Raw genomic sequence first — 26,599 nt, 5'->3', positions numbered from 1 at the left:
GCAGTTGCAATATACAGAAATTACACAGATTAAAAAGTAATAACACCTAAATATTTTGTTATAGCAGACGACCTGGTAATGCCATTTGCTTTGTGGCAAACAACATTTAAAAAAAAAAAAAAAAAACTTGTAATAAATTTTTACATAAAAAAATTATATCAAAAGAGGAGGGTACAACACAAAATTGGATGAGCAGAATTATTTATACCACTACACATATCAACATGAATTTACACTCCCCAAAATGCTAAAAGCCATAGAATGTTGCTTGAAAAAAAAAAAGTGAAGTATCCCAGCATGGTCCATTTACGGCTATGGAATCCCCCACATCTGTTTATTAACAAATATTTGAAAATTTTGAACCGATAGCAAAATTTTGAAGTCTCCTTGCTTTTGCTATGGGTTGTACCTTTGCTTCTACTAGCTGTTGATCAAGACCGCCAGCTGCAGCAACATAGACAAGTGCCAAAAACACTTCTGTTAGTTTAAGGGGTTGTCCCAAAAAAAAAAAACCCACCTCCTCCATTGCACCTCGTGTCTCACACTACGGTCCGTCTGATCCGTGCCCATTTGTTTACAGGGGCATGGAAGCTGTGGCCGGCCACTCCCACCTGTCCCTATCTCTCAGCACTATACAGGTGCTGGGATATTGTGATGGGTGGGCGTGGCCAAGCACAGCTTCCTTGCTCTGTGTTCTGAAGCTAGATCGGGGCCCCTTTATAGACTGCCTGAATTTAATAGCAGATGTGCAGAACACCTACCAATCAATGACTCCAGACATCAACTTACTTCTTCATAGAGAGTTGATAAATGCTTTATTGCAATTTTTACCAGAGCCTAATAAAGAGGTTTTTCTAGGAATAGCATTTTTTAATCATGCATAGGCCGTTTGTCTAACTGCACATTCCATGTCTATTTCTTACCTCTGGAACAATAATCATCTGACTCCACAAAGACTAGCGATTGCACTGGTCATCCCCAGCAATTAATCCCCAAGAAACACATCTGATTAAATCTGTTCAGGCAAATCCTTTGCTTTGCTTTTGTTGGCTCACTTCTTGTCAACATCCATTAAAATATGCCTTTAATTCTCCCACAATCTTAAAAAACACAGATTCCACCGTCTTCAACTTTAATCAACTCTAGGGCCGGCATTTTTCATTTCATAATAATGTGCTGCTTGGAATTCAAGAGGCAGGGCTGACATCAATCATTCGGTAAGAATTTTTCCACTGCAATAAATATGCAAATGAGGAAAACCAGTCAGTCGTATTTCAGATCCGACTTTGCTATTTTTTTTTTTTAAAGACACAAATTTATTAATTGCCAGTGGCCAGAGGAATCCTATTACTGTGGGCATTGATTACAAAGCTATGAGAGTGATTATTGTGCAAGCTGCGGCCAATCCGAGCATAAGAAAAAAATTATTAAAGCACGACAGATTATAAACTCTGAATAACAATAAGCTTTTAACATTTAGGCCTTTATAGTTTTTAAAATGGTGGGGGTGCTGCATGCGACATGAAAGCTTTAATGAATTAAACTGAAGCAAAAAAAAAAGGTATATATTCAAAAGCACAAAATAAAAATGCTAATGAGATAAATGAAAAAGAACACTGCTCAAAATTAGAGAACACTTTCAGATACCTGCAAGTTAATAGTGTTGATCTGTCATAAACCTGCCCCTTCACACCTCCTTTAGCACTGCCACCTGTACATATCACTGTGCTCAGGTTTGAAAACTCTGCATGCCTGTTATAGAGGTGCTGCATGGCTTGTCCCCAGAGCTGCACCGTACATCCATGAGTACTGCACGTGGTACCATGAGGGTGTGTGAGCCGGCCAGGGGCGAGCAGTACAGTGCCTCAATTACAGACGCACTTTGCATACGCAGAGTTTTTAAACTTGAGCACAGTGACTGAGGGACCTGTGAAGGACACAGTGACTGTGAGGGAGTGGGAGGGACCAGAGAAATTAGAACGAACCGTTTGGGGTTTATAATTTGACAAACCCCATTTAACTGGGAGCCTAACTTTCCAGTTTTCGATGGAGTTGCAAAAATGATGTGCCGTCCCAAAGTGACAAAACCCTCCAGCAGCAAGGCCAAAGGGCTGACCTATCAGCCACAGCAGAAGAGAAGTTGGACATTCCAAGACTGTGATTTAAAGAGTTTCTCTTTAAAGAGAAAATGTAAATTATAAAACTTTTTGCATAATATTAGCTATCTGCAGCAGTTTGCCCACATCAGGGGCTTTACCTTACTGTATCTGTGCGATGGAGATGAGTGGAAGGTGGGTGGATCTTGTTAGGAGTACTAGGGGAGGTGGGCAGTCCCGATCAGTAGCTGCTAGGTGCAGGATAATATCAGTCCTGACTATTGCCGGCAGGAAGAAAAAAACTTCAGGACCTTGAGTGATGTCACAAGCATATGACTGATCACATGCTTCAGGTCATCCAATTACAAACATGCTGCTGTCTGGATGAAAGTCTCTTCATACTATCCCAGGACAAGGTATGTAGCAGGGCTGGTTGTGTTGCAGGCCGTTTAAGAATATTGCATCTTTACAATTTCACAAACTCATTCAAGTCCCAAGAAGCCCTTGAAAGTAATGAAGGACATAACAATAAAGAGAGAATCTCCATGGGTATTTGAAGAAGGAATCAAAAGGCTACTCTTGCTTAGGAGCATGTGTGCACAGATAAGGAGTCCACGGTTCATTTTAGTGAGGAAAGCAAATTTAATTTATTTGGCTCTGATCAGAAACATTATATTTCTTGATAAAATGGGGAAAGAGTGAAGCCAAAGTGTTTAACCCCTTCACGACATTTGACGTAATAGTACTGCATCGCGGGAGGTGCGTTCCCGCAAAATGCAGTACTATTACGTCATGCTTCTGGCCCCGGCTCCTGCCTCTAACACCCGCGATCAGAGATTTCTCCAATCGCGGATGTTAACCCCTAACACGCTGCGGTCGCGCTGACCGCGGCGTGTTAGGGGGAATTTAAAGTGAATCGGACCCCGCCACGGCGCTTACCGGGGGGAGAGGTTGTCCGCTGTTCCGATCGCAACCCCGGGTCTGCCAGTGCCCGGGGATGTGCGATCTCCTTCCTGTAGCCGGGTCCGTGCCTTCTGACAGGACCCGGCTGTAACACACTGAGCATGCGCAGCATGCTCAGTGTGTTACATTACACAGTGTAATACATCTGTATTACACTGTGTAATGTGAAGAATAGCTTGAACAAGCGATCAGTGGATCGCTTCTTCAAGCTTACCTGTAAAAGTAAATAAAAAAAGTTAAAAACATTGAATAAAAACATTTTTGAATAAAAAGAATTAGTTAAATAAAGTTACAGTCCCCTAAACACAAATATTCCCTATACAATAAAGTGAGAAAAACACAAAATCGCCAAAAACCCCCACATATTTGGTATCGTCGCATCCGTAACAATCCGTACAATAACTCAGAAACATTATTGGACCCGCTCGGTGAACGCTGTAAAAAAAAAAAAAAAACGAAAAACACGCCAAAAATGTACATTTTTCATAAAATCTCTGCACAAAAATGTTCTAAAAAGTGATCAAAAAAAGTTATGTGCGCCAAAATGGTACCATTGAAAAGAACAACTCAACACGTAAAAAATAAGCCCTAAACTAGCTCTGTCAACCAAAAAATATTAAAGTTACGTCTCCGAAAAGATGGCGATGCAAGAACAAATGAGATTTCCTCTATATTAGTTTTTATCCAGTAAAATTGTAAAAATAAATGAAAAACTATATAAATGAGGTATCACTGTAATCGTAGTGATCTGTAGAATAAAGATAATATAGTATTTTTAATGTACGGTGTAAGACCCCCAAAAGATACAAAAAGAAAAAACAAAATTGACAATTTTCTTTTCACCCATACATTCAAGAGTTAATAAAATCTCATCAATAAGCTAATGACCCACTAAAATGAAGTATTTGTAAAGTGCATCTCATGTCGCAAAAAATAAGCCTTTATATGTCCAAATTGCCCCCAAAAAAAAGATTGTATAGCCAATAAAAAGTGACAATGCATAATCTGCTCTGAATGGCGCAGCTTCCCTTCGATGCCCTGGCGTGTGCCCATACAGCAGGTTACCACCACATATGGGGTATTGTTATACGAGGGAGGGATTGGGTATCAAATTTTGTGGAGCGTTTTGGTATTTTATCCACCGAAAATTTGTACATTTTTTGAAAAACACATTAATTTAGCCCAAAAAATGTCCTTTTCAAAATTGCATCCGATTTTGTTTTAACCCCTGTAAAACAATTAAAGGGTTAACAAACTTCATAAAAGTTGTTTTACGTACGTTTAGGGGTATAGTTTCTATAATGGGGTAATTTATGGGGTTTTACTTTTATTTAGTTCTCTCAAAGTGACTTGAAACCTGAGCAGGTCCCTCAATAGCAGGATTTTGCGTTTTTTAATGAAAATGTGAAAAATCGCACCTAACGTTCAAATCCCCATAACATCCTACAAAAATAAGACTATGCATAAAAAACCATGTCCACATAAAGAAGACATTCGGTGAATGTTAGTTATTAAGTATTTTTGCGGTTATGACTCATGTGTGGAAAAAGTAGAACATTTTGAAGTTCGAAAATCAAGAATTTTCCCAAATTTTCACCAAATATCTTATTTTCTCATAAATAAATGCAAAACATACCACCAAAATTTTTCAACTAACATGAAGTATAATGTGTCACAAGAAAACAATTTTAAAATCACTTGGATATGTTAAAGCGTTCCGAGGTTATAACCACTTATAGTGACACAGGGCAGATTTGAAAAAATGGGCCGTGTCAGGAAGGTGAAAAGTGGCTTCAGCGTTAAGGGGTTAAAGAAGTCAGTGAAAGGTGGTGGAGAAAGTGTCATGAAACAGAAAACACAAACATTGAAATGGCCAGCCCAGAGTCCCAGAAAAATTGTGGCGTCAAACTTATGACCAAGAAACCCACAACAGTTACAGAAACATAGAAGAGACTGGAAGTGCAGACAAAACCTCCCCAAAGCAGTGTGAGACTAGTGATGCCCTGTGGCCACAGATTATCAATTATGATCATATTATCAACACATTCTTAAAAAGGGAAAAAAAATTGGTTTTTACTTTGCTAATTTTGTGAAACACATTTCTAGTAGCATGGTTCAGCCTTTGCAAAAGTATTTGTACCACTACCTTTTTCTCATTTTAAACATCATAGCCACAAACTAAAACACACTCAAATACCCCTGAATATAATCTAGTGTGTTCAATTGCCTTTGGAAGTCACCTTGTTAGTTTATAATGTTAGGTCTATTCTCAATATAACTATAGAGGTTTCATGAAGACCTCAGAGATTTGTAAAAGAACATTAGTGAACAAACAGTATAATGAGTGTGGCGCAACCAATACATGGCCACCCATCTAAGATGAAGCCCAGGCAAAGGGAACAATAATTAGAGAAACAGATAGAGTTCTGGGGTAACTCGGGAGGATATGCAGAGGTCCACAGCTTGGTGGGATATTTTTATCCAGAGGATAACTATTAGTCACTTGAAGTATGACAAGAAGAAAACTGCATTTGGCATTTAAGCCAATAGTTTTGAATGTGTGGAGGAATGCAAACTGCATATCCCATCCTCAGAGTGAAGCAGGTACTGGAAAGGTTGTGCAGAGTTAAAAGGAAGATATATGGTGCTAAATACAGGGCAATGCTGGTGCAAAACCTTCTATATAGGCTGCAAATGACGCAAGAACTTTCAGCAGGACAACAACCCTAAATATACAGCCAAAGCTTTGATACAATGGTTTCCATTAAACCGTATTCACGTGTTAAAAGGGACAATTCAAAATCCAGAACCAAGTCCCATTGAGAATCTGTGGCTTGACTTGAAAATTACTGTTAAACATTCTACAATAAGATTGAGCTCTTTTCTAGAGAAGAATGATGTTAAAAGCTGGTGGAGACAGCAACAGACCTGCAGCTAAAGTAGGTCCTATCAACTGACAATTGTAGCAAGCTACATGTCTGTTTTTTAGTATGTAAGAGCAGGGGCGTAACTTGAGGGGGTGCAGAGGTTGCGGTCGCACCAGGGCCCAAGAGTTTTAGGGGACCCTTATGGTGTCACTTTCCCATTTGAGAAGAATATTAATATAAACCAAATATTATAGATGAGGGCCCGGCACAGACTTTGCACTGGGGCCCATCAGTTTCTAGTTATGCCACTGTGTAAGAGCACATTTTTTACACAAATAGTTGATATTTAATGTGATAAAGCAAAACAAAGTATCAAAATATACATTTAAATTCGTGGCTGGGGTTGTCGGAGACCAAGTAAAAAATGGAGGCCAGGATTGGGCTGCATTAAAAAATACAAACAAATAAACTAGTACTTGGTCTGTCTCTCCGCTGTTGTGGCATGAGCTTCCGTGACCCTGTAAACACACATGGGGCAAGGCACAGAGACAAGTAATAGTATTTTTGCGTTTGTTTTTTTTTTAACTTATTTTCAAGCAAGAGTTATCAAAAAATATGCCAGGCAGATATCATCCATGTCTGCAGTGTTCAAATGAATGGGGCATCTCTAGTGCAGGGAGAAGGTGGGATGAGAAGCACCGATCTCAAATGTATCCTTTGACAGCTTCTAGCCACCAAAAAGCATTTTCAGGTCATCCAATTACAAACAAGCTGTCCTGCATCATTTTAAAGTTCTTAATGTGATGGCAAATAACCTTCAGTGATGTCACAAGCATGTGACTCATCACATGCTTCAGATCGGTCAATTACAAACTTGTTGTCCTGGTTTGGCTTCATTGCCCTGAGCGGATGTCACAACGTGGAGGGATTTCATGAATCTAATGTTAAACATACCAGATATATCTCAGGCTAGGCAAAAGCCAGCAGCATGATACAGGTATCATTGGAATTGTTATAAAAGGTTCTCTCCCGCAGTGCCAAAACTAATTTTTTTGTCAGTAACTTTACAGTTATGCTCTAATGAAAGCAAACCTGTTAGCACAACAGCAAATATTGAATATGAAAATGTGCTAGTTATACAGGGCATTCCGTGGTCAGCAGTCAACTATGCCAGGAGCCTACATTTCTATTAAATGGCGCTAAAAGAGAACCTACATGTAAGGAACCAAAAGTGTAAAGAGACATATCAGTATGTGTACAAAGATAACTTCAGTCATGCATGCAGTGAAGGGCATCTAAACTATAATCCATCATGTCCACATCCTTCAATTTTGACAGAAATCTTTCTCATAAAGAAGAGAGAATGTAAAATATAAAAACAGTTATTAACACTAAAGCTGCACACAAGCAATGCAGCAAAAATATTAAAATAAATAACTGCAGTATAAAAGTAGTCTTTTTAACATCCGCATGGCAGAATAAAGTAAAAAAAATGCCTTCTGTAATTAAAAGGATTATCCCAGCAGGAGAAAAGGAAAAAGCTTGAAAATGTCCCTTGCGCCACAAAACTTGACATGAGTTGTTTTTGCAAATAGGTAACAAACACGTAGACTTCAGAAGGGTGCAGACTGCAACTCATGGCTGAAAGGTTGCAGAACCCTGATCCTGCTTTTAGTGGAGATGAATGTGAACTGCACTTTATCTACATGCTCAAGAGTGAAGCTCCTCTGCTATAGACTATAGGCCAACGAACTACAGCCAAACATATGACCTACCCAGGTAGGTGCAGGACGTGTGACCAGCGGCCATCTTCTGTCCTGTGTCTGCTCCGCACTGAGAAAATTACTTCGACAGATTAAAGTAGCATTTTAATTCTCCATCATAGTGTATGTCAACAACATTTTTCTGCTAAGGGGAGCAAAATTTTGAATAACTAATTACATATTAGCTTATATTTTAATGACCATTTTGTATATGAATTCCTGGAATAGCCCTTTACGGTTTGGTGTTTGAAGAATTAAGTTTCTGATCCCACAGAATTCCAGGTGCCTCCAACGCTTACGTCACTTATTAAGCATGAACAGGTCTGTCTATAGCATTTGTGCAAAACTAACATTAACAGGTAATGATAAACCTTCTCATGGCAGTGCAGTACAGACACAACCCATTGCCATGATACTGAGCAAGCAGAAACTTATGTACAAAGTACCACTTGCAGAATTTCCAAATCACAACACCTTATCACAGCAAAATGTAACCACTAAAGTTTAAAGGGGCTGATTGGTCTCAACTTACAGATTTCCGAACAAACAGATCACAGAAATTCCTGTCATTAGCGAATATTGCCTGAGGAGTGCTCCTCTTTGCAGGGAATATGCAGCAGATTAGTTCAATAGTATCTTAACCCCTTAACGCTGAAGCCACTTTTCACCTTCCTGACACGGCCCATTTTTTTTTTTTTTTTATAAATCTGCCCTGTGTCACTATAAGTGGTTATAACTTCGGAACGCTTTAACATATCCAAGTGATTTTAAAATTGTTTTCTCGTGACACATCGTACTTTATGTTAGCTGAAAAATTTTGGTGGTATGTTTTGCATTTATTTATGAGAAAATTAGTTATTTGGTGAAAATTTGGAAAAATTCTCGATTTTCGAACTTCAAAATGTTCTACTTTTTCCACACATAGTCATAACCACAAAAATACTTAATAACTAACATTCACCAAATGTCTACTTTATGTGGACATAGTTTTTTATGCATACTCTTATTTCTTTAGGATGTTATGGGCCTTTGAACGTTAGGTGCAATTTTTCACATTTTCATAAAAAACCTAAATCCTGCTATTGAGGGACCTGCTCAGGTTTCAAGTGACTTGAAAGGCCTAATTAAAAGTAAAACCCCATAAATTACCCCATTATAGAAATTATATGGAAAACAACTTTTATGAAGTTTGTTAACCCTTTAATTGTTTTACAGGGGTTAAAACAAAATCATATACAATTTTGAAAATAAATTTTTTTGTGCTAAATTAATATGTTTTTCAAAAAATTTACAAATTCTCAGTGGATAAAATACCAAAACGCTCCACAAAATTTGATATCCAATCCCTCCCGTGTATAACAATACCCCATATGTGGTGATAACCTGCTGTACGAGCGCACACCAGGGCATGGAGGGGAAGCTGCACCATAAAGATTTGCATTGTCACTTTTTATTAGCTATACAATCTATTTTTTTTGGCAATTCGGACATATCAGGGCTTATTTTTTGCGACATGAGGTGCACTTTACAAATACTTCATTTTAGTGGGTCATTAGCTTATTGATGAGATTTTATTAACTCTTGAATGTATGGGTGAAAAGAAAATTGTCAATTTTGTTTTTTCTTTTTGTATCTTTTGGGGGTCTTACACCGTACATTAAAAATACTATATTATCTTTATTCTACAGATCACTACAATTACGGTGATACCTCATTTATATAGTTTTTCATTTATTTTTACAATTTTACTGGAAAAAAACTAATATAGAGGAAATCTCATTTGTTTTTGCATCGCCATCTTTACGGAGATATAACGCTAATATTTTTCGGTTGAAAGAGCTGGTTTAGGGCTTATTTTTTGCGTGTTGAGTTGTTCTTTTCAGAGATACCATTTTGGCGCACATAACTTTTTTTTATCACTTTTTAGAACATTTTTGTGAAGAGATTTTATAAAAAAATGGACATTTTTGACAAGTTTTTCGTGTTTTGTTTTTACGGCATTCACCGAGCGGGTCCAGTAATGTTACCGAGTTATTGTACAGATTGTTACGGAAGCGGCGATACCAAATATGTGGGGTTTTTCTGGTGATTTTGTGTTTTATTACTTTTAGATATGTATAGGGAATGTTTGTGTTTAGGGGACTTTAACTTTATTTAATTAATTCTTTTTATTAATAAATGTATATATGAAGTGTTTTTAACATTTTTTTTTTACTTTAACAGGTTGGCTTGATGATCGCTTGTTCAAGCTCTTCTTCACATAATACAGTGTAATACAGGGGTCCGATTTGGCGCTTGGGACCCTTGCACGCCGCGATCACACGAGACCGCGGTGTGAAATGGGTTAATGCCCGCGATCGGAGGAAACTCCGATCGCTGGTACTTGAGACGGGTGCCAGCTGTAATATACAGCTGGCATCCCATGCTTCTGGTACCGGCTCCGTTCAGGAGCCGGTACCAGAAGCATGACGTAATAATACTGCAAATTGCAGGAACGCACCTCCCGCCATGCAGTATTATTACGTCAAATGTCGGGAAGGGGTTAAAGGACATCTACCACCAGGATCAAGGATTGTAAACCAAGCATACTTACTTAAGGGCTTTATTTGACAGGATTCACTTTTCTTTCTTAAAACCTTGTTTTTAAGAATAAAATGCTTTCAAAATTATGCAAATGAGCCTAAGGGGCTCCTAGCTCCATTAAAACCTATAGAGCTAAAGAAGAGCAGATCCTGCCAGAGGGGACACACGCACCATTATGTCAGTGTGCTAGGTTAATATCCCTTTATCCTGGTAGTAGAGGCCCTTCAATGTGCTATTTGTACATTGTAATAGATGATGTGTAAAATATCCATATACTACCATACTGTAGTATGGCAGTATGTAGTAGTATCAATCAGACAACCTAGGGTTAAAGTACCCAAGGGGGGTTAATTCTAAATCACCCACCCTTTCCCTAGAACTGATAAAAACAGTAAAAAAAAACAAAAAACACACATATGTTCGGTATCGCTGCAACTTAAAATGTAGAATAAAAATATGTTTTTTCCTAGCATTTAACCCTGTAATGGAAAATAGTGCCCTAAGTCGAAAATGCCATTTTAAATAAAAAATTTTAAAAATTCTATAAAAAGTGATCAAAAGGCCGTGATCAAAAGTTGCAAAAATGACATCACACACAGCTCCATATACCTAAGTAGAAACAAGTTACTAGCGCCAGAAGATGGCAAAAATGAAGAATTTTTTTGTAAAGGAGGTTTTCATTTTTGTAAATGTATAAAAACATTAGAAAACCTTAATAAAAATTTGGTATCCCCATGATCCTACCAACCCAAAGAATAAAGTAGACATGTTATTTGGTGCACACAGTGAAAGTCGTAGAATCAAAGCCCACAAGAAAATGGCGCATTTGCATTTTTTCACCAATTTCATTACTTTTAGAATTTGTTTCCCGCTTAAGAGGGAGTAGGAGTTGCTGAGAACTAAAGGAACATGGGACTTGTAGTTTACAGTGGTGGCCATCTTGGTGATAACTCCGCCTACTTTAGAAAGCCCATAACATTTAGTAAATCATAATATCAAACTATTTAAGCTCCACTTTGTGACTAATGGCATTGAGTTTTGTTATATTAATTTATTTATAGCATAATGGGTTTTGTTTCACACGTTTATATTCCTGGAATACCCCTTTAATGGAATTGTGATGCCCAATTAGGTAATTATTCCTCTGTAAAAATCTCCATTTAAAACATGTAGCAGTCTAGAAGCATATTGCATACAGGGGGCTCTTTTGTGTGGGTGCTTTGACTTCACAGACCTTTTAATTTTACATTTTACCAGTCTTGTATAAAAGTGTATGTCCACTTGCATATACAGACACAAAATTTTACAAAGTAGAGGAAGAAAATCTTAATAACCGGTATAGGATGTGAAAGGAAAAGGTTTCAACAAAGAAAGACAGTCTTTTAATAGATATTTTTCCTATATAAATTATTGCCATACAGTTTTCCTGCCGAGAACCTAATTAATTCTTGTTCCATACACAAAGGGAAATGCTGGGTGACAAATGGGTGCAAGGCTTGAAAGCTGCCAGGTCTGCAAAACATTTTCTACTTCAATTTAGAAGCAATTTTGCAGTAAATCATCAAGCTACACTTGTGATCTCAGATTTCATAGGACAGCTAAACCTTGTAAAGTCATGACTGGCAAAAATCTATTAATAATGGTAAGAAAATCTATTCGTATATTAGGATGTCCTGCAGATTGAGTTTTACATTTGATTAAAATAAGGCGTTAACATATATTGGGGCTTCATTAGCAAGATCATCATTAAGAGGCACTTGTACTCAAAAACATACAGTAGGTGTGGCAGTGTAGATTACCAGTCCCATGTTTGCATTCCCATCCATTTCCGTCTTGAATACCTGGCCAGACAAAAGGACCTATTCTACACTATCATTTTACTTTCACATCATTGAGTTTAACCTTAAAGGGGTATTCCAGGAATAAGCATAATTCATATACAAATGGGTACTCAAAATATAAGCTAATGTGTAATTAGTTATTTAAAATTTTGCTCCCCTTAGCAGAAAATTGGAATTAGCAGAAGAATTAAAATGCTATTGGCCCTTTAATCAGTCCGTTAATTTCCTCCGCGCGGTCCGTTGTGGATGAGGCACAGAACAGAAGATGGCCGCTGGTCACATGTCCACATCACGTCCTGCACCTGCCTGGGCAGGTCATGTGATCACCACTACGTTTGGCTGTGGTCGATTGGTTGCAGTGCATCCAGTATGGCCGGTGTTGTGATGATGGCAGTTACACATCATTACTATGGTAACAGTGCAAGAAAACCTGTTACATCATCACCGGGAGCAGGAGTTACTGAGAACTAAAGGATCATGGAACTTGTAATTTCCAGTGGCGGCCATCTAAGTGATAATTCCGCCTACTTTAGAGAGGCCATAAATTTTGTAAATCATAAAAGCAAACTAGTCACAAAATGGAGCTTAAATAATGACATTGAGTATTGTTGTACTCATTTATTTATATCATCATGGGTTTTTGTGTCAGACGTTCATATTCCCGGTATACCCCTTTAAAGTAATGGACAGATGGATCTATTCACAATATTAAAAGGAAACCTACCATGAGGAATCTATAATCAGAAATAGATCGGATGTAGATTCCTCCTGCCTGCCTACACCTTAATCTGATATTTAATAATCCTGGAACCTAATCGAAGTATCTGAAAATTTTAGTAAAATGTAAATTAACTGCAGAGGCTAGCCCGGCTTGGCATTGGGAGCTAATGCTAGAAAACGCCCAAGTAGCCAAGTAGTTACGTTTCAGGATTATTAAATTACAAATTAGGGCAGAGGCAGGCAGGTCTACGTCTGATAATAAGATTCCTCATGAGCAGTCAATACAAAAGTTATATTTATAACATACACATATAACCGAAGCAGTTTTATATGACCTTGCCAAATGTGTACTGTTCATTGTTCGGTTTTTTTGTTTTTTTTAGAAAAAAGAAAATATTAACCCAGTTAAGCCTTTTAGGCATACTAAAACCTTAATGAATGCCAAAATTGAATCTATGGGACTAATGTACAGCCAGATTTAACCCAATTGCATGGCATATTAAACCCAAAGGCAAAATCAGATTTCTGTTTATACAGATCCCAGTATTTTGTCAAAATTTAAAGTTTCAGCCCCAGCCGATTTTGGGGATCAATGGTGTCCGACTGCTGGGTTGTCGTATAGGAAACTTAACAAAAGGTACTATTAATAGGTCTTTACATCAACCATGGCCATGTAGCTTGTTAAACCATTAAATGTCAACTATTGTTTTAGTAAATATCTACAGTCATACCTCAGTTGTTACCCATAAATTCAAGTGTACTTTATGCCACTTGCAGCATATCCTATTAAACACATTAATAGCCTGCACTGAAAATAAAGGTCACCTTATTAAGAGCGGTTTCAGGGTCTGTTAATCATTTTGAGAAAGGCAATCTGCCATCAGATAGAATAGTTTAATGAAATGGTTAAAAGAAAATCAATATACATTACACACATATACCACACACAGCATATAAGGAAGCAGCTATGGTATTAATACTGTACAATTGTGAATATTCTTATATGTACCTGCCATCAAGGTATGATCAGTTCATGCCAACTTTTTAGAAAAGCTGAAAATAGATAAATGTCCACCAAGTCCAAGCTATATTTCTTACCACTGTGTTTATCCAAAAGCAGGCAAAAAAAAAAAACCCTAATTAAACTGTAATAGAGTAAAGATTCCTTCCCAAACCCAAATCTTTGTACTGACTGTAGATTTATTTGTACATGTAGATCAGATCATCTTTTTTCAAGTTCAATAATCCCAATTTGCGCCAGACCCCTCTTCTACACAGCTTCATGACATGCTCCATTCCATAAAACCACAAAGAGGACATATTACCTTCATGTTTGTGAACAAAATGTTTGGAGGCTCCAGACAACCCCTGATCCAGAGACTTGCTACAATCATGTATGTGTTCTGCAATTAGTTTTTTACATTTTCAGACCGTGCAACCAGCATACTGAAACAAACACATAGTACATTCAATTATATACAGTTAGGGCCAGAAATATTTGGACAGTGACACAATTTTGGCGAGTTGGGCTCTGCATGCCACCACATTGGATTTGAAATGAAACCTCTACAACAGAATTCAAGTGCAGATTGTAACGTTTAATTTGAAGGGTTGAACAAAAATATCTGATAGAAAATGTAGGAATTGTACACATTTCTTTACAAACACTCCACATTAGGAGCTCAAAAGTAATTAGACAAATAAACATAACCCAAACAAAATATTTTTATTTTCAATATTTTGTTGCAAATCCTTTGGAGGCAATCACTGTCTTAAGTCTGGAACCCATGGACATCACCAAACGCTGGGTTTGCCAGGCCTTTACAGTCGCAGCCTTCAGGTCTTGCTTGTTTGTGGGTCTTTCCGTCTTAAGTCTGGATTTGAGCAAGTGAAATGCATGCTCAATTGGGTTAAGATCTGGTGATTGACTTGGCCATTGCAGAATGTTCCACTTTTTTGCACTCATGAACTCCTGGGTAGCTTTGGCTGTATGCTTGGGGTCATTGTCCATCTGTACTATGAAGCGCCGTCCGATCAACTTTGCAGCATTTGGCTGAATCTGGGCTGAAAGTATATCCCGGTACACTTCAGAATTCATCCGGCTACTCTTGTCTGCTGTTATGTCATCAATAAACACAAGTGACCCAGTGCCATTGAAAGCCATGCATGCCCATGCCATCACGTTGCCTCCACCATGTTTTACAGAGGATGTGGTGTGCCTTGGATCATGTGCCGTTCCCTTTCTTCTCCAAACTTTTTCCTTCCCATCATTCTGGTACAGGTTGATCTTTGTCTCATCTATCCATAGAATACTTTTCCAGAACTGAGCTGGCTTCTTGAGGTGTTTTTCAGCAAATTTAACTCTGGCCTGTCTATTTTTGGAATTGATGAATGGTTTGCATCTAGATGTGAACCCTTTGTATTTACTTTCATGGAATCTTCTCTTTACTGTTGACTTAGGGACAGATTCATCTACTGTTGTCTGGTCACAGCAACAGCTTCCAAATGCAAAACCACACACCTGGAATCAACCCCAGACCTTTTAACTACTTCATTGATTACAGGTTAACGAGGGAGACGCCTTCAGAGTTAATTGCAGCCCTTAGAGTCCATTGTCCAATTACTTTTGGTCCCTTGAAAAAGAGGAGGCTATGCATTACAGAGCTATGATTCCTAAACCCTTTCTCCGATTTGGATGTGGAAACTCTCATATTGCAGCTGGGAGTGTGCACTTTCAGCCCATATTATATATATAATTTCTGAACATGTTTTTGTAAACAGCTAAAATAACAAAACTTGTGTCACTGTCCAAATATTTCTGGCCCTAACTGTATACATGTGATTTTTTTTTAGAGCTGTACATTAAAGAAGTGATTTTATGGAAGTGCCTTGATTTTCGTTCCTTCTATCACATCTTCACGCCGGGATTGATAGCCACTGCACATTTGCATACAAATCCATACGGAGGTTGAGCTGCTCTTCAATTATTTTGTTTATGTATACACCAAGATACAGAGTTTTTCTGTCTGCTCCAACTCTGCTCAGAAAAGGGGCGTGGCTTTGGTGGAGTGGATACGCCAAAACAATTAATATGTGTCGCAGCCATTTTTGGGCGGTGTAACGTGACAGAAAGTAGACTAAAAGAAATTTGGTCTAGCAGGGACACAAAACGGTGTTACTGCACTCAGTTTACATTAGCGTACCCGGAAAAACACTCCCCACATAAGGACGTCGGCTGCCTGTCCTTCTGGCGTCCAATTCAGACTGGATGAGCAGTCGCACGAGGTCAGCCATTGAAGCATTGCCGCAGCACCTATTGCTCCACTCCAGGGCAGTGCTCAGCCTGTTCTCTGACTGCGAGACATTTATGGAGCTCAGGACAGATTTTGGTCCCAGGGACAGAAAATGGTCTCAGCACCAGAAATGTATCTGCACACCTCCACAATACTAAATGTGTTTCTTCTTTCTAAGAGCAAGTCGCTAACCCAGCCGATGCAGACACCAACACTTGTAAATGTATGTAAATGTCCCCAATAGGATTTTTACAAGGAGTGAAACTGTCTGCGCAAGCGTCTGATTCTTGTACAGGTGTTAAGGTGACCTCTGGTTACAGAAAAACAGGTGTGACCTGGGCCTTATATCAGATTTTGTGTTTGATGATAGTAAGTTTGTCACAGATTTAAAACTGTCTAGTCTTAACACATTCTAATAGTTGACAAAATTTAGGCTCATAGGCACATTTTTAATCTCCCACATCATGGAATACACACCTGTAAAGCCACACTACTTTCCCTACAAGTGCTAAGCAGGTCTCAGAACCATCAAACTCTTGCCAAATGCACTGAATAACATTTTTAGTTTTAAGTGGATACCACTGCATCAGAATTCTGGCACACATTCCCAAGTAAATCTTACCAATAGTGTCTATTATACAAATAAATGAAGCCCCCCCCCCCCCCCCACAGGATGTCATATTCTTTTCTCTTACCTTGATGAGGTTAGTTTTGAATGAGTTAGAATGGTTTTATCTCTGGTTGGCGCAGTGAATCAACTACAAAGTCAATTTGGCCAAGAAGATACTGTAGAGTGTGATGTACAGTGAGGTGGAGGGGTGCCGGGTTGTAAAGATATATTTCATGGGCTAACCGTCTATAGTAAATGGAGGAAGCTTGATGTCTGCCAATTGTGGAAAGCCGTTAACAGTTGTTGAGGACTGTTCTCTCCTCAAAAAATAAGTTACATTAAGAAGTATGCCAATGGCTTATGTTCTCACTATTTATACAAACTTGCATATTCAGGCATTATGAGATTGCATGTTTATAGGGAACCAGGATAAGAAGGACTAAAGCAATAAGAATGTCCACTATGACTAGAACTTTTGTAATAGTACAGCGAGCGTAGGGTGCGGTTACATGGAGAGGGCTTACGGGCCGATGGCGGGTGTTATCCCGACGATCGGGCACCGCCATCTTGGTGACGATTGTCGCTGCCTGTGACTTACTCGGGAAGCGGCGATATTCGCCATGACATCCTCTGATCTTCCGAAGACCTGAGGGGGTCTCGTTTTAACCCATTCATTGTGCACCTTATAATCCGATGTAACTTATAGCCCAAAAAATATGGTACCCAGGGGTTGTGAAACAGTGAAAGTTAAAATTTAAAAAAAAAGTTAAGAAAATTATAAAAATTCAAAATCACTCTCCCCCTTTCCCTAGAAATGATAGAAATATAAATAAACAAAGTCAAAAATTTTATAAACCATAAAAAATTTGATAAAAATTGATCAAAACGTCGCACAGTCCTAAAAATGGTATCATTGAAAACATCATCAAAAGTCACACAAAATGACACTACCCACAGCTCCATACACCAAAGTATGAATAAGTTATTAGTGCCAGAAGATGGTAAAAAAATAAAAAAATTTGTACAGGAGGCTTTCATTTTTGTAAATGTATGAAAACATTATTAAACCTATACAAATTTGGCATCCCTGTGATCATACCGACCCAAAGAATAAAGTAGACATGTCATTTGGGGCGCACAATGAAAGCCATAAAGTCCAAGCCCAAAAGAAAGTTGCGCAAATGCGTTTTTCACCATTTTCACCGCATTTGGAATTGGAATTTTTCCTGCTTCCCAGTACATGGAATATTTAATATGAAGTGAAATTTGTTACGCAGAAAAAAAAAGCATACAACTGCAATGATCTTAACCAGTGTCCTATGCACTAAAAAGTCACTTGACTTCCCATAAAGTTACACTGTCACACAAGCTTAGTGCACTGATATATAGAGATGTATCTTCTCAGAGATCTCTCTACATATTACTACATTATCCTTTTTTCAAAGCATAAAATTAATAAAATTAGATTGAATAGAAAAATGTATAAGACACAAAATAAATTATTTTATATTAACATGACAACCTTCCGAATACATATAAAAGCTAAAGCTCTACTCACAAAATGCCTCATGAATGTCCCATGTGACCACACCCTAAAAATCTTGAATTCAGATACTTGTTTCTTTTCATGAAAATATTGTATTGCTATTGAGTATCATGATACTGCACCAGATGGCCCCGTGTCTAGGGCTGCAGCTGGGCATTTCATTTGGTAAAAATAGGAGCATCCATTTATATTAGAGTAAGCTTAGTAATCGGGAATACAGTTGTGAAAAAAAAAGTATTCAGTCAGCCACAAATTGCGCAAGATCTCCCACTTAAAAAGATGAGAGACCTGTTATTGACATCATAGGTAAACCTCAATTATGAGAGACAAAATGTGAAGACAAATCCAAAAAATTACATTGTCTAACGTTTAATCCCTATGTGCTCTGTGTCTGATATATCGGACGCTGAAATCAGTGACTTAGCGCTCAGTTTCCGATACATCGGACGCCTAGCTGATGCCTGTTCAGATGAAGATATGAGCCGAACCGGCATCAGGATTCACAGGGTGCTGGCTGTAACTAATAGCCAACACCCCAGTGTAACACCCTCGGTCGGAATGGGCTCCGATCGCGGGTGCTTAACCCCATAAATGCCGCAGTCAGCGCGACCGCAGCATTTAACCTGCCTTTGGGGGTCTTCACCCACAATCGCCCCCCCCACCCCCACCCCGGGCCTTTTTCGTGAGGCGCGGATCGTTGCTATGGTAGCCCTGGGGTCCGATCAGGGATCAGGCCCCCTGAGGAAGCGGTGGCACGCGAAACGCGCGTCGGGGTTTTCCACTCTACATACCATATATACCATGGGTAAGTGAACCTATATCTGATCCTTTTTTGACATATACTTGTTGTAACTTTGCACTTCTATCATACCCATTGGTATATATAGATCCTTTTCTTTATGCATTGGCACTTCGTGACTTGGGTTGAGCAATAATTTATGCTGGCACTTTTGCACTTTAAACAATATTGGCAGTTATTGCATTATACATATAAGTATGTGCCTCATTTAATTATTTAAAAGAAATTTGGTACTGTAGTGGACTTTTTTGGACCTTCAGGAACGATCCAAACTAATAACTTGTAGATATTCACAAATGTTGTAAATTGTTCGTTCTTTTTAAATATTCATTTTCAATAAAAAATTTAACTTTTTAAGAAATTTTCTTGTGAGATTCGATCTGTAAAAATGCGGGTTAATAGCAGCTCTCCATTTGCCATATGCAAAATTGCCAAAGATAGCTAGACAATCAGTAGTTTTAAGAGACACTATAGCAACATGGAAGGCATTGCGGAAACAATTTGGGCTGGCGTTTCAACTCTCTAAACACCTCACCCTATGGGACAACCCAGACTTTGAAGCAGGGAGGACAAGTAGACTGTTTGTACCATGGAAACTTGAGGGGATCACGCAGATGCGACACTTGATACATCAAATTGAACCTAGACTCAAAATCATTGAGAGAGCTTACAGAAGAATACTCACTACCAGATAGGCAAGAATTCCCATATGCCCAGATGGCGGCATTCTGTACTTCCAGAGTCAGTAATCTGGCGGGGGAAATGACCACCAACACTTTTGACGAGCTACTGGGAGGCCCAGGGGGGACGATAGCGATACTGTATACCATACTAGGTAGGAAAGAGGAACCATAGAGCAACCACTCAACTTCCCGTATTGGGAGAAACGGCTACACGCCACTCAGGTATCATCCCGCATATTACATAGCTGGGCCAAGATACGCAGGTACATTTTAAGCGAAAGATGGCGAGAGACCTTCTACAAACTGATGCATGCAGCCATATATGCCTTTAACCTACCGGCGTCAGAATCCCGTCCTGATAGGATAACTAAATGCCCGAAATGTGAAGCACCACTGATGGACCTCTACCACGCTATATGGACCTGTCCCAACTTACAGGCATTCTGGAAAGAAATCTGGGACCAAATAGACAGAGCATACTCAGTTATACTCCCATTAAACGCGTTAAGTATCCTATTCCATTCGGTCATTCCCGAAGGGGAAGAGGGAGACAAAGGGGATCCGCTACCACCACTGGTACACATCACGCTGCTGGTAGCAAAAAGATGCCTGCTGAATCACTGGCTGGAAAGTTCGATACGGGACTGGGCGGAAGTGTTGGCCCAAATGCAAACATACATAGAGGTAGACAGAATAGAAACAGAGCGGTTGGGGAACAAACGCACCAAATCATTCTTTCGAAAGTGGCGAACATTCATTGTGACATATCTTTCGACTGACGAAATTAGGAAATTAATGACCAAGTTATGTCAAACTGAATGGTACCACACGGAAAACCTCAAAGGGACCCTGGGGCGCTTGCAAGTGACACTGGACATACACTAACTTAACAGAAAAGGGAAATACAGGAAAGGATATGACTACACTCGTTACAAGCGCTGATAGATACGTAACCCAAATCCCTGAAAGGTCGGGATGTCTTCTGATGTTAATTGTTTATGTATTTTATGCTTTTTCTGAGGTAAACATATCATACTTTGAACTGCTTATATGCAAGTTAGTAAACACGCTGGTACATAAATGTGGAACCTGAAAATGTAATGTGAAATGTACATATAAACTGTCATCACATTTTGACCAAATAAAGCTTTAAAAAAAAAAAAAAAAAAATTTGACTTAAATTTCACTTCCATTTTGATTTGATTACTATGAAGATCTGAAGGGGTTAACAATCTTCCTAAAAGCGGTTTCTGATAGTTTGAGGGGTGCAGATTTGAAAATGGGTTGATTATATAGGGGGTTTAATGTTAAATATGTAAAATTTTATTCAAAACTGTATTTATCCCCAAAATAGTTTACGGTCAGACGTGACAGTGCCGCCTGAAGTTTGCTATAGAGTAGTTGGATGTTCCAGGGAAGTATTTTGGAGAATGTCATATGGTCAAATGAAACTAAAGTAGTTTTGGTCTACTGTTGCAAAGAACACATAATTCACAGTAGTTGCTGAGAGTGAAAACATCATGCTGTTTCTCTATGGTGGAATGGGCCAACATACCCGCAACATTGTGTACCAACCTTGTGAAAGACTTACAGAAAATGTTTGCCCTCTTTCATTGCCAACTAAGGATATATAACAAAGTATTGAGATGAGCTTTTGTTATTGACTAAATATTTAATTTCCAGTATAATTTGCAAATAAATTCTTTAAAAATCAGACCATGTGATTTTCTGGATTTGTTTTCACATTTTGTCTTTCATAGCTGAGGTCTACTTATGATGTCAATTACAGGGCTCTCATTTTTTTTAAGTGGGAGAACTTGCACAAATGACCAAATACTTTTTCTCCCCACATCATATGGTACATAGACTTTATTGCATTATAAAGAATGTGAAGTAAATTCCGGTTATAAAGTGTCCTTTTTCATAAACAGAAGAGTTGTATGTGTGACAATAACATGAGACTATCCAGCACCATAGCATCATCAGAACTTTTATGGTGGACTTGGTGATATTACTTCAGACGGGTAATATGGCATATGGTAAGATATGAATAATAAGTCCTTACACTGTGAAACCAGATAAAGCTATAGCTAGTAAACTTCAGGTCAATGACAGAACATGATCAAGTAGCCATGAATTTTGAGAGTGTATCTGCAGTCCCTATCACAGTCAGTTACCCCACCTCTATATAAAGCCATGCTACCACTGACTTGTAATAATTAGTGGATACACATTTTCATTACTCAGCACAGCATGGACACAGCAAGCAATTTCTCTCTCATATCTCCATCACAAATTGAGGTTAATCTGCAGTGTCCTATCCTAGTTATCTATAATTAGAACTCATCACTGTAGTAGTGGTGATGTGACAACACCACAATCTATATCACACCTCTTTATGAGCAATTACAGTCTAGACCACATCATCTGCCTCTTAATGAATGGAAATTACCTATTCAAACACTCTTACACTATGACAAACCAATTCTAATGGCAAAAAAATCAGAGCATTCCCATCACTAAAACTCTAGAGTTACTAATATTTATAAAGAGGACTTGTTATTTATGTAAACAGAGGCAAGTACAGTACAGGCAGTCCCTGGGTTACATACATGTAATACATGTAATAGATACGGGGTCCATAGGTCTGTGCTTAAGTTGAATTCATATGCAAGTCTAACCTGTATATTTTATAACTGTAGCTCCAGACAAAAAAAATTTTTTCCCCAGTGACAATTGGAATTTAAAAATATTTTGCCGGGGTGGGGGGGTGCTTCTGCTGAAGAAGAGGTGCCTGGGGGAGGGGGGTCTTCTGCAGAAGAAGAGGTGCCTGGGGGAGGGGGGCGCTTCTGGAGAGGAAGAGGTGCCTGGACCTTCTGAACCCTACATGGGTGACCCCAAATAAACTACACCCCTCCGTCCCCCCGATTTTACGGCCAGTCCTAGGATACCCAGACACGACAGGACTCAGACCAGTGGACTTTTGTAAGGACCTAATTGTATCCTAGAGCCATTTCAACGCTGCACAACATATTGCCCAAAACCTCATTTCTTTTTGCGCATAATCCAATGGGTGGACCTCTGTCTCTGTAGAGATTGAGAAATATTGGGGCATAGCACTTCTTATGGGACTGGTAAAAAAAAAAAAAAATCAAAGACTACTGGAGCACAGACAATGTACCACACCCCAATGTTCTGCATGGCGATGCGAAGGATGTATTTGAAAGCCATCCATAAGTTTAAGCATTAAGCAGACAATGCTCAGTGCCCACCCAGAGATGACCCCAGTTATGATCGCTTATATAAGGTCAGGCAACTATCTATCGACGAGTCCATGGTAGATTTCAAAGGAAGACTTAATTTCCGCCAGTAATAACTTGTGTTGGAGGAAGCTGTGTGAGTACATCAGGGTACACATACAAGGTCAGAGTGTATGAAGGGAAGGACTCAAGAACAGTTCCCCCAGAATGACCCCGCCCCCTCCTTCCTGGGGATTTATGGAAAAGGAGTGTGAGATTTGGTGCACCCACTACTGGACAAGGGCTACCACCCTTGAGCCTAGCTTCCAGAAATACTGGAATCAGAGAGGTCTCCTGAAGTCACTTTTAGGAGAAAAACTTAGAAGGCACGAGAGCCAGGCACAATTCACAAACTCTGTATTGTGTGTCAAGTACAGGGACACAACAGCCCCCCTGCTTCTGTACAAGGTACCAGTACAGAACGCCCCAAACCTGACTGCATTTTGGATTAAAATAGGTACATGGGAGGGGTTAACTTGTCGGATCAGGTGCTTCAGCCATATAACACCATGCAGAAGTCGAGGGTATGGTACAAGAATCTGGCCGTGCGCATCATGCAGATGGCACTATATACAGGTAGTCCTCGGGTTACGACGGTCTCGGGTTACGTCGTTTCGTGGTTAGTCAAACTGTACGTGCGCCGGAAGTCATAGAGTACTACACACTGTACCCGATTACTGTACATGAGAAAAACGAGTCTCCTGCATGCCATAACACCCTTCATTATGGCTCCCAAACGAAAGGTAGACTCATCTGATACCAGTGCATCAAAGAAAAGGAAGGCCATCACCATGGAGGTGAAAGTAGATATCATAAGGCAATCAGAGAAGGGGGAAACAGCAACAGAAGGTCATTAGGACTTAGTCGTTCGACTGTTGCTACGATTATCAAGTATAAAGATCGTATCCTTGAACATGTGAAAGGATCTGCTCCAATGAAAGCAACAGTGATAACAAAGCAGCGTAGTGGGCTTATTATTGAGATGGAAAGATTATTGGTGCTTTGGCTGGAAGACCAAAATCAACGCCGTATCCCTGTGAGTTTTATGGTTATTCAGGAGAAGGCTAGGAGACTGTTTGAGGCCTTGAAAAGAGAAAAGGGGGAAGGAAGTCAAAGTGAAGAATTTGTGGTGAGTAGGGGTTGGTTTATGAGGTTTAAGGATCGTGCCAATTTCCATAACATTAAAGTGCAAGGTGAAGCTGCTAGTGCTGATGAGAAAGCAGCAACTGAGTTTCCAAAAGAATTGGCTTAGATAATTGAGGAGGGTGGTTACTGTGCTCAACAAGTGTTCAACGTGGATGAGACAGGCTTGTTCTGGAAACGTTTGCCTAACCGTATGTACATCGCCAAGGAGGAGAAGACAGCACCAGGTCATAAAGTCGGCAAGGAAAGACTGACTTTGCTTCTTGGGGGCAATACTGCTGGCGAATACAAACTGAAGCCCGTGCTGGTATATCAGGCTGAGAATCCAAGGGCGCTCAAGGGTATTTCAAAAGGTCATCTACCAGTCATCTGGAAGTCTAATAGGAAGGCATGGGTGACACTTGCAGTGTTTCATGACTGGTTCACCAACCATTTTGTGCCAGATGTGAAGCGGTATTGTACCTCCAAGGATATCCCCTTTAAGGGTTGCTAATTCTGGACAATGCCCCTGGACACCCTGCCCATCTGGATGACTTTAACCCTACTGTCAAGGTGGTTTACCTTCCACCTAATACCACTGCCCTAATACAGCCTATGGACCAAGGAGTCATTGCTACATTCAAGGCCTACTACCTACAAAGGGTCATTGGTAATGCTTTAGCAGCAACTGAAAAGGATAAGAACTTGACTCTCAAGGACTTTTGGAAAACATACAACATCCTTGATGCTGTGAATAACATTGCTGATTCCTGGGATGAGGTTAAGCAGACCAGTATGAATGGTGTGTGGAAAAAACTGTGTCACCAGTTTGTGAATGATGTCACAGAGGTCCAAGAGTCAGTGACTAGCATCATAAAGAACGTTGTTGATATGAGTAAGACAATGAATCTGGAGGTGGAGGAGGAGGATGTCACAGAGCTATTGGCATCTCATGGAGAGGAGTTATCTGCTGAGGACCTTATTCAACTGGAGAAGCAGATGATAGAGGAAGAGGATGACAAACCAACCCCAGAACATAAGAGATTTACAAGGCAGGGCTTGGCAGCAGGTTTAGCCCTGATACAGGAAGGGTTGTCAAAGTTTGAGGCTGAGGATCCCAACATGGAAAGGTAACACTAGGGTTGCCAGAGGAGTCATGGATTCCCTTAGTTGTTACAAGGAGATCTTGGAGGAGAAGAAGATGGTCTCCTTCCAAACTAACTTGCAGCAGTACTTCAAGAAGGTAGAGAGGCCTGCAACAGATCCTGTACCCTCTACCTCAGCTGCCCCTCTTGACTCAGCTGCCCCAGTATCTCCAGCACCTTCTGCAGCTTCCGCCTGTTCTCTCTTTGGAATTGTTACAGTATCTTTGTTTATTACAGTACACTGTTTCTTACTGTTACAGCACTTACAGTACAGTATTTCATTATTAAACGTACTATACTGCACAATATTTTACTGTACCTATGTTTATTGATAATTATGTAGGGTACTGTGTTAGGATAGGTGTTTGGATAGGTGTTCGCAGTACACTACTGTTATTATGGTACAGTACTGTATGAACGTATGATCCGACATACGTAGAAATTCGGTTTACGACGCCACGCAAGAACGGATCAACGTAGTAAGTCGAGGACTACCTGTAATGCTTACGTGTTGCATTGATGTGCAGGCCAAAGGGGAGCTCTCCTGGCAGTGAAGCAGTTGATTTTTGGAGATCAGGAAGGGGGGAGTGCTTATACGTCTGGAAGTGAGTCCACAACAAGGATTGTACCAGGGCAGCACTTTCTAGAAGTTCCCCAAAGAGCCAGAAGTGAAGGACACTAAAAAGGTGCAATTTGTATATAAAGAGGCAACCATTTACCATCGTGACACGTTCCTCAATAAACCTGGATTGTGTATGAAGGTTTGCTTTAGGATTTAGCACATCACCCTGGATATAGAATTTATTCATTTCCCTGATGTACTCTCCACAGCTTCTACATCATGCTGCACCTTCCCTTCTGAGCCCTTGCATGTGCCCAGCAAGGGAGAACCTCCATCATGATTATGGGGTATTTGTCTCCAGTGGCAGGGCTACATTTGTCACTACAATGGCATCATTGAGAAATTGTAATACAAAGTGAATAATGAAGAGTAAAATTTGCATTACATTTGAGCCAGCATCTTAGGGGTTAAAATGCTCATACAACCCTAGATACATTCTTTGAGGGGCGCCATTTCCTAAAATGTGGTCACTTCTCTTGGGTTTCTATTGTACTGGTACCTCAGGGGCACAACAACACCAATCTAGTGATAATGGAGCTCCAAAAGTTAAAATTTAACTGGTTCCCTACTGAGCCCTACCGTGTGCCCATCCTGTAGATTATTGCCATATATGGGCTATTGCCATAACCGGGATAACCCGCATAATG

At 39.6% G+C, this 26,599-nt stretch overlaps 1 protein-coding gene across 1 annotated transcript in view; it reads right to left on the bottom strand.

Annotated features, from left to right (window-relative positions):
• AATF (apoptosis antagonizing transcription factor) overlaps positions 1 to 26,599 on the bottom strand; it is an 86,588-nt gene that overhangs the window by 42,355 nt on the left and 17,634 nt on the right. The window lies entirely within an intron of this gene.

This window comes from Engystomops pustulosus, chromosome 2 (genome assembly GCF_040894005.1).
Source record: "Engystomops pustulosus chromosome 2, aEngPut4.maternal, whole genome shotgun sequence".
Lineage (NCBI taxonomy): Eukaryota > Metazoa > Chordata > Amphibia > Anura > Leptodactylidae > Engystomops > Engystomops pustulosus.
This window is presented reverse-complemented; position numbering and strand designations above follow the sequence as displayed.